General features: G+C 47.0%; 1 pseudogene; it reads right to left on the reverse strand.

The window, feature by feature from the left end:
* Positions 1–4275: 4275 nt before the first annotated feature.
* LOC102854802 lies at positions 4276–8327 on the reverse strand (annotated as a pseudogene).
* Between the last annotated feature and the right edge of the window lie 746 nt (positions 8328–9073).

The following is a 9073-nucleotide window of genomic DNA, read 5'->3' on the forward strand; positions in this document are numbered from 1 at the left end:
TACCTGAAGATGGGGGTCGTGGGTCAGAGCTGCAGGGGTGTGTCCCGATTCAAGTCCACTCCCACTGTCCACTGCGTCTGCGCACGGCACCTTGGCCAGTCCCAAAGTTCAGAGCGTGCCAATTGAAGTCCACTCCCACCGTCCACTGCGTCTGCGCACGGCACCTTGGCCAGTCCCAAAGTTCAGAGCTGGCTGGGGGGGGGGCGTCGCGAGCTGGGTCGGGTCAGAGCTGGCGGGGGTGTCGTGAGTCGTGTCGGGGGGAGTAATGCAATACCTGAAGATGGGAGTCGTGAGTCTGAGCTGCATACTTTCTTATTTTTGAAATCTCAAATACTCTGAGGTGCAGAGTGATGTATGATTTAATGTCTAGTATATGTAATTTTTTACTTTTTTTTTACACATTTGAAAAATGAATATCATTATTTCCCCTAGACAAATGAACAAACTCTGAACCAAGACCTTATGAAGAGAAACTATATTCTTTAAACTTTACATCTGCATCTTCTTTTTAAAAGATTATTTTATTATTTTGTGTGTGTACCATCAAATTGGATCTGATAGGTTTAGGAGGAGATTGACCCTCCTTCTCCAGCAGAGCATCTGGTGGATTCAAACTGTGTGTGTACCTCCGGGATTGCAGTGCAGCTTCTTGCCACTAGGCCACTGCATCTTCTTCTTTTTTTTTTTTTAAATAAAATTTCTACTTTATACTGGTTTACTTGCAAAGTTTGTATACATTGTTTTTCACACTGGATCTTTTCCATTTCCTTTTTCCATCCCTCCCTCCACCAAATTGTTCGACCCTATTATTAATAAATTATTAATCTTCCTACCCCAGTCCACACCCCTTTGCTTCTCCCACCCTTGGATCCTCATACATGTTCTACAATAATGTTCTTGTACAGTATTTGTCCTTATGGGATTGAGTTAGTTCACTTAGCATAAATCATTGCTCCTATATATCATAATTTCTCAATATATTCAGTTGTGCTTGGATTATTTGGGCTGTTTCCATGTTCTTGTGATGGTGAATAACACCATTATGAACATTGGTGTACAAGTCTCTTTTTGTGCCTCAGTTCTCATTCCAAACAGTAGAATAGCTGAGTTACATAGAATTTCTATGTTCAGTTTTCTGAAGCAGCACCAAACTGCCTTCCAGAATGGTTATACCATTTTACAAATCCACCAATAGTGTATAAGAGTTCTATCTCTCCACATCCTCTCCAATATTTATTATTTGCTGTCCTATTGAACTTTGCCATTGTTACTTGAGTGAGGTGATATCTCATAGTGGTTTTTATTTGCATCTCTCTTATTGCCAGTGATTTTAAGCATTTCTTCTTTTGTCTGTTGTACATCTGCATCTTGTTGACTGACAAATCAAAATGCCTTGTTCCTCTCATATTTTACATCATAGCCTGAATCTAAAAAGCTTTGTTTTTTTCTCTTCTGCGATGACACTTTCTGCTTCTAATTCTGAGTCACTGGGTAAGATTCACTTCTGGGGCTAAACTTAGGGTGTGTGTGTGTGTGTGTTTAAATTTTTTTAAAATTATTTTTGTGTGTGTACTGTCAAATTTAGTCTCACTGGTACAGGCGAAGATTGTCCCTCCTACTCCAGCAGAACATCTCGTGGATTCGAACCACACGCCTCTGGAATTGCAGTGCAGCTTCTTCACGAGAGCTCCCTATCTGGAGCTAAACTCGTAAACAAAAATATTTCAATATCAAAAGAATCTACTACCTTTAGCTTTAGTGGAGTTGCGCTGCTAACCCAAAGGCTCTCTCTATGGTTCAACTCCACCACCAACTCCTAGGGAGAAAGAGGGAGTTTCTCCTGTGTGGCTTCCTCCCTCTGAAAACCCACTGGAGAGTCAGCTATGCCTTGGTTCTGACCAAATACTACCTTGTACAATAGGGTCATTATGCATAGGAATCAGCAGGATAGCAACATATTTGGTTTTACTATTAGTAAAAACTTAAAAAATAGTAGCAATATAAATGTTATTACCATCACTACCACCTTCGGCAAGTATATGACAATTCATTGCATATACAGCGTAGAACTGCCCTATGGTGCCTCCAGGCTTGTAAATCTTTTACGGAAGAAGACTGCCTCACCTTTCTCCCACAGAACTATTTATGGATTTGAATCACAGACCTTTCCATTTGCAACTCAATGATTAATTCACGGTGCTCCAATGTTATTATTGTTGTTGTTGTTGTTAAGGGCCGTCGAGTCGTTTCCGACTCATAGCGACCCTATGCACAACAGCCCTAAACCCTGCTCTATCTTGCGCCAACTGCACTGCCTCTGACACACCCATCCCGATTACCCCAGTCACCGAATCAATCCATCTCATAGAGGGTCTTCCCCTCCTGCGCTGTCCCTCAACCCTCCCAAGCATGATGCCCCTCTCCAAGGACCCGTCCCTCCTGGCAACATGTCCAAAGTATGTCAGACGAAGCCCCAGAATCCTTGCCTCCAAGGAGTAGGTTGGTTTAATCCTCTCCAAGACAAATCCGTTTGTTTTCCTGGCAGTCCAGGGTACATTCAGTACCCTTCTCCAGCACCACAGCTCAAAAGCATCCACTCTCCTTCTGTCCTCCCTAGTCATTGTCCAACTCTCTGATGCATAACAAGCGATTGCAAATACCATGGCTTGTATCAGGCACACCTTAGTCTCCAGAGAGACACTGTTGCTCCTGAGTACTTTAGAGAGGTCCCTAACAGCAGACTTTCCCATCGCGATACGCTTTTTGATTTCCTGACTGCTGGTGCTAAGAGTGTTGACTGTGGAGCCGAGCAAACTGAAGCTGTGAACAATCTCAATCTCTTCATCATCCATACTGACGCTGCCAATTGGTCCAGTGGTGAGAATCTTTGTCTTCTTGACATTGAGCCTCAGTCCATACTGAAGGCTGCAGTCCTTGACCCTTCGCAGCAAGTGCATGAGGTCCTCCTCAGTTTCAGCAAGCAGGGTTGTGTCATCTGCATAACGGAGATTGTTAATAGACCTTCCACCAATCCTGATGCCACAATTCTCCTCATAGAGCCCAGCCTCTCGGATAATCTGCTCTGCATACATGTTGAAAAGGTATGGAGACAGGATGCATCCCTGGTGTACACCCTTCCCAATTTTGAACCATGCAGTGTTACCCTGCTCTGTTCTGACTACTGCCTCTTGGTCCAAGTATAGGTTTTGTATTAGCACAATTAAGTGTTCTGGGATTCCCATTCTTCTCAGAGTCAGCCACAGTTTGTTATGATCCACACAGTCAAATGCCTCTGCATAATCAATGAAACACAGCAAATTTCCGAGTGGAAAGAATTAGTAAATATCCTAAGTAGATCCATGTGATATCCATTTACTCCAATGATAATAAATTAATTTTTCATTTTTAAATTTATTGGTTAAGATATGAAATGAAAAGTCTGTCTTTATGTATGGTAATATAGCATTTTAAAGTTTTCTTTGTTTTCATTTATAAACTTGTTTCTTTTATTTATATCCCAGCGTGGTAAGCCAGCGAAAAAAGACAATTTAAATTTTATTTCTGAAGCACAAATGGAAGAAAATGTAAACATAAAATGATATTAAAGAGTTAGTATTAGTTTTTTAAAAAAATTGTGTCTGTTTCACAGATATATTTTTTTTTCCTACTCCCTCCTTTCATGCTCCAAACTCATCAACCCCATCCAGTGAGATTTTCTTATTCTAGCAATGAATAAAAATAGTGGTTTGTTTTGTTTTGTTTTTTTAGGAACTGGTATTTATTATCAATGTCATATTTGATGTCAACAAGATGCCACAACTACAAAAAAAAATTGTGCACATTGCAATCTCAATGCAAAAAGTCAAATGGAACCCCAGTAATTAAAAAAGTAATTCAAATTACCCCAAAAAGCAACTGAATTTTTAAAACATCTTTATACACCCAGCCAACAAATTAAAATGGTTAACAAGAAAAAATACAAATTCAGAGGTCTAGTCTCGATGTTTCAAAAAGGCAACCACTTAAGCATTTCTATCAATTCGCACATCAATTCTCTGCCACTCAGCTTCATCCCATTCATCATCTGGCAGGCCCACTCAGCCACCTCAGGCGACTCGAACTTGAGAACACCGCACCCCTTGAACTTCCATTCTCCATCTTGATGTCGGCATACAGCACATGGCCACATTCATTGAATTTGTCTTTTAGCATTTTCCATGTAAAGTCAAATGGGAGATTTCTCCAAAGTTGCCACGCTCCATCTCAATGGTATGGTCAAAAGTTGGCACGGCTGCCACCACCCATGGCCAGCCCCATGAGCTCAACACCGGCTCCCAGGGCTGGACCCATGGCAGGACACATGCACTCCAGGATATTGGCGCCCATGTGCTCCAGGCCAGTGGCCATACGATCCATCACAGGGTCCCTGCACTCCAGGCCAGCCCCTATGCCTACGGGCACCATGCACTCTATGCTCAGGTCTATGCGATCGATGGCAGGGCCCATGCGCTCCACACCAGAGCCCATTGGTTCAATGGTTTGGCCCACATGATCTATGGGTGCTGCCATGTGCTCTAGACCAAAACCCATGCCAGTGCCCATGCGCTCCACACCAGAGCCGATGCGCTCCATGGTCTGGTCCATGTGCTCGATGCTGGAGGCCATGTGCTCCATGGAGCCCATATGGTCCATGACCAGGCACATGTGCTCTATCTCTGAGCCAATGTGATCCATGCCGTGGCCCAGGCCTACGCCCATGCCCTCTATGCTGGCACCCCGAGGCAGTCAATGCTGGGGTCCATCCTCTCAATTCCGGGCACACTGCCACCACCTCCACCTCCTCCCTGCTTTGCCATGATCGCTCCTCTCTTTAATGGCTTACTTAGGATTTCATTTCTTGTGCCCATGGTCATCCCAGATCCAAATCGTCCCATGCTTTCCATGCTACAACCATGTCTGCGGGCTCAATGTTTCCCATTCCAATGCCTTTGCTCAGGTGATTGGCATCAATAGGCTGCCCTCCTGGTCCTAATCCCTTGCCAATACCACCAAGTCCATGGGACAGTTGTTGAGGACGTTCAGGAGGAAATAGTCTCCCTTTGGTAATGCCCTCTCCATTTTGACATGCATTGGCCTATCAAATAGCAGTTAGCCATTAAACATAGACACAGCTTGCACAGTTTCCAATGGACTGTTCAAAAGTAACAGTGCCTATTCCACAACGTTTTCCATCTTTATCCTCAAGAATGTCTGCTCGGACCACCAAACCAGCCATACTAAATACTTCCTTCAGCTTTTTCCAGCCAACTTTATAATCCAGATTTGCTGCAAATACTGTGCTTCCAAGTCTTCTGGCCTTTTGCATTGCTCTCCTGGCATTTTCACCATCAGGATCTTCTTTGACTTTAAGTGGTCTTCCACTCAGACTATGCATGTTTAGAACTTCAGCAGTTTTTTTTCATGCTCTCTTCCAGCTTGAATTCAACAACAGCACATCCCCTTGACTTTCCTTCAGCGTCCATTAAGAGCTCCACGAATGTTACCTCACCAAATTTTTCTTTAACCTTAAGAGACTGACATTTCACATCAAAAGGTATGTTTGTAATGAAGGCTCTGTATCTTTTTTCTTTCCTTTTCTCTCTCTCTTTTTTTTAATTGGGAAAAAACATATTGGGGGTACAAGGAGGTAAGGGTTGGGGGCAGAAGGGTGAGGATGGGCAGGGATGCAGTTGCAGAGCTGCAGAAATTGGTTGGTGGGGGAAGCAGGTGAAGGAAATGAAAAAGATCCAGTGGGGACCAGATGCTACAGGAAAATGACAAGCATTTTCCAATGGTAATTAAATAAACCATCTTATTGATTTGGGAACTGGATGCCGACTCTCTGGCTTCTTCATGCTGAACAGGGGCGTTGATGTGAAGGGGGTAAGGGAGGGCACTTTATCACCTTACTGGTGATCTTGGGTTAAGGCGGCTTGCCTTCTTGTTCTGTTAGAAGATATTTTCCTGTCATTTGCTTCCCTCTGGCCTGCAAAGTGTTTTCCCAGGTGGGTCCAGTGGGGATGGCTGGTTGAACCCAGAGGCTTCATCCTCCTTTGCTTCTTTAGCTGGCAGTTGTATTTCCTTTTTGTCACTGGCACTGGGTTCGGGGTCAGGTCTGAAGTAAAACTCAGTGGTAAGGTTACCTATAGGAAAGGGAGCAAACCTAGAGAGAACAAACTTGTGAGTTACAAATAGAGGGGCTTTGGGGGTGTTGCTTTCAGGTTTACTGGGGGAGAAGGTGGCAGAAAGTAGCCTAGATAAAATATTCTGGATACCCTAGGCATTTTTTTCCCTACCCAGGGGTCAGATGGCACAATCTGGGGACTGAGGAGTTCATCCTGAGAACCATGACGGCTCGCCCTGAGTCGAGGGCCGAAGACAGCCCGTCCCGAGCAGGGCAACACCCCCAATGGGCTGGCTGGTATACTCCCCCTCTAATTGCCCCCACCCCAACCTGGTGCCCTCACCTGACCGAGGACTGTGTGGCCAGGGACAGCGTCTCCAATTCCAGCACCACCACTTTGCCCTCCCCCCCATAAGTGGTCATACTATAATTTGAAGTAAGTGTCACTGCCCTCCCCCTTTATAAATGGTAAAGGGAACCTGAGAATTGTGAACAGACTTCCCCCAGGTCTAAAAAGCTTTTGGCAGAAGCATTCAACAGATCAAAATATGTGGTGCATTTAGGATGTTGGTCCTCTTGGACATGCTGCCACTGTTAAATGTCATCAAGTAGACAACACACAGTGACTTTCAACAATCCATTGTATAGGTGATCATTTCTGGTTTTCCAAGGAAACCCAAACCTGTAGGCGGTGGGGCGCACGTCCCCCCCCCTCCACCGGCGGTGGGGTACACGCCCTATCTTCCATGTGGGTGGCCAGCGGGCATGCACCCCCCCCAGTGTGGGCGACTGGCAGGCGCTCGCCATCTCCCATGCATCATCTCCCACACAGGTGGCCAGCGGGCACGTGTCATCTTGTGCACAGGCAGCTGGCAGGCGCCATTCCCAGCGCGGGTGGCCGGCAGGCGCCCGTCAACTCGTGTGTGGGCAACTGGCGGGTGCACGTCATCTCATGCGCGGGCAGCTGGTGAGGGTGGGTGCATGCCATGCCCCAGCGTGGGCAGCCAGTGGGCGCATATCATCTCGTGTGTGGTGACTGGCAGGCGCACGCCAACTCCGCATGTAATCTCCCACATGGGTGGCCAGCGGGGGCGTGTCATCTCATGCGCGGGCAGCTGGTGGGGGTGGGTGTGTGCCATCCCCCAGCACGGGCGGCCGGTGGGGGCACGTCATCTCTCGGCGGGCGTGCGTAATCTCGTGCACAGGCAGCTGGTGGTTGTGCACCATCCCCCAGGGTGATCGGCTGGCAGGCGCACCACCTCCTCATGCGGGCGGCCGCTGGGCGTGTGCCATCTTCCACATGGGTGGCTGGCGGGCGCGAGCCATCTCCCGAGTGTCATCTCCCACACGGGCGGCTGGCAGGCACGCGTCATCTCGTGCACGGGCAGCAGGAAGTCGCGCACTATTCCCCCGCCTGGGCGGCTGCCGGGCAAGTGCCATCTTCCACGTGGGTGGCTGGTGGGCGCAAGCCATCTCCCACGCGTCATCTCCCACATGGGCAGCTGGCAGTCGCACTTCATTTCGCTCGCGGGAGGGAGGCCAGTGGCCACCTGCTTCCCCTGTCGCCGCCATCTTGGCTCCAAGAATTCTCCCCAGAACCAGTCCACTTTGCTGCAGTGTGGTGGTTCTGCTGCACCAGTCCTGGGGAGGCCCGGTGCCCACTCTCCATCCTGGGCGAGGGATTCCATAGGTTCCAGCTGTGGGAGCTTCATGGAGCTGTGGCTGTGGTGCGGTGCAGTGTGGGCTCTGTGGGAGGGGGTTGGGAGCTGTGGCATTCACCCATTCTTCCTTGAGAATCCATGAATTCCTGTTGTTGAGCCTCAATCCTCCCTGAAGACCAGTCATCAACTGTTTAACTGTTCAATTATCAATAAACAGAAGTCTGTAGAAGGCCATAGTGGGCCTGCTCCAAGTGGTCTGCTGCTCCGGCAGCTCACTACATTGTCTCTGCCTCCACCACCATCTTGGATCTCCAGCTCTGTATCTTTTAAATGGGTTTCATGCCTTTCTCCTTCCTTTTATCATTCTGAGTAGGTCGTTCTCCTTCACCTTTGGGACTGGGAGCTCCGTTGCCACTCACCACGCCGGGCGCACTTCTCTATTCCTCCATCTTGGGCCCTGTCACCGCCACCTTGGCCACCGCTTCAACCCCTGCCGCCATTTTCTCCGCGTATGGGCTTTGTGTCAGTGGGCTTTTTTAACTGATGGATGCTGATGCGATACCAGCATATCTCTAATTTACTTTTTTAATTCTATTTTTTTATTTCTTATAAGTCTTTTTCTTTAAATTTTACATTTGTTTAGCTACAAAGTTTGTGTACATTGCCCCTAACACTGGATTCCCTCCACCTCCCAACCCACTCCCCTCCATCCATCAAACCGTACTACCCAGTGATTACCTCTCCATCAAGACCCCTCTGTTCAACCCCTCTTAGATCCAAATGTCCAATCATAATCGAATGGATTGAGAAATGATGGTACATTCATGCAATGGAATACTACACAGCACATAGGAGCAGTATTTTGTAAATTACTACCTAACGTAGGAGGGACTGGAGAGCATTGTGCTAAGTAAACTCACTTAGTCCCGTAAGTACAAATACTGTACAAAAACAGTATTGTAGAAATACTTAATGAATAAAACGTGTTGTTGTTGTTGTTGTTCTTATGTGCCATCGAGTCATTTGCGACTCATAGCGACCCTGTGTACAAAAGCCCTAAACACTGTTCTATCCTGTGCCAACCTTGCTGTCTCAAACACATTCATTCCCACCACCCAAATCACAGAATTGATCCATCTCATCAAGGGTCTTCCTCTCCTGCGCCTTCCCTCCACTCTCCCAAACATGATGTCCCTCTCCAAGGAACAGTCTCTCCTTGCAACATGCCCAAAATATGTCCGATGAAGCT

Source organism: Elephantulus edwardii, unplaced genomic scaffold, assembly GCF_000299155.1.
Source record: "Elephantulus edwardii isolate Elephantulus edwardi_28Jun2011 unplaced genomic scaffold, EleEdw1.0 scaffold00360, whole genome shotgun sequence".
Classification (NCBI taxonomy): domain Eukaryota; kingdom Metazoa; phylum Chordata; class Mammalia; order Macroscelidea; family Macroscelididae; genus Elephantulus; species Elephantulus edwardii.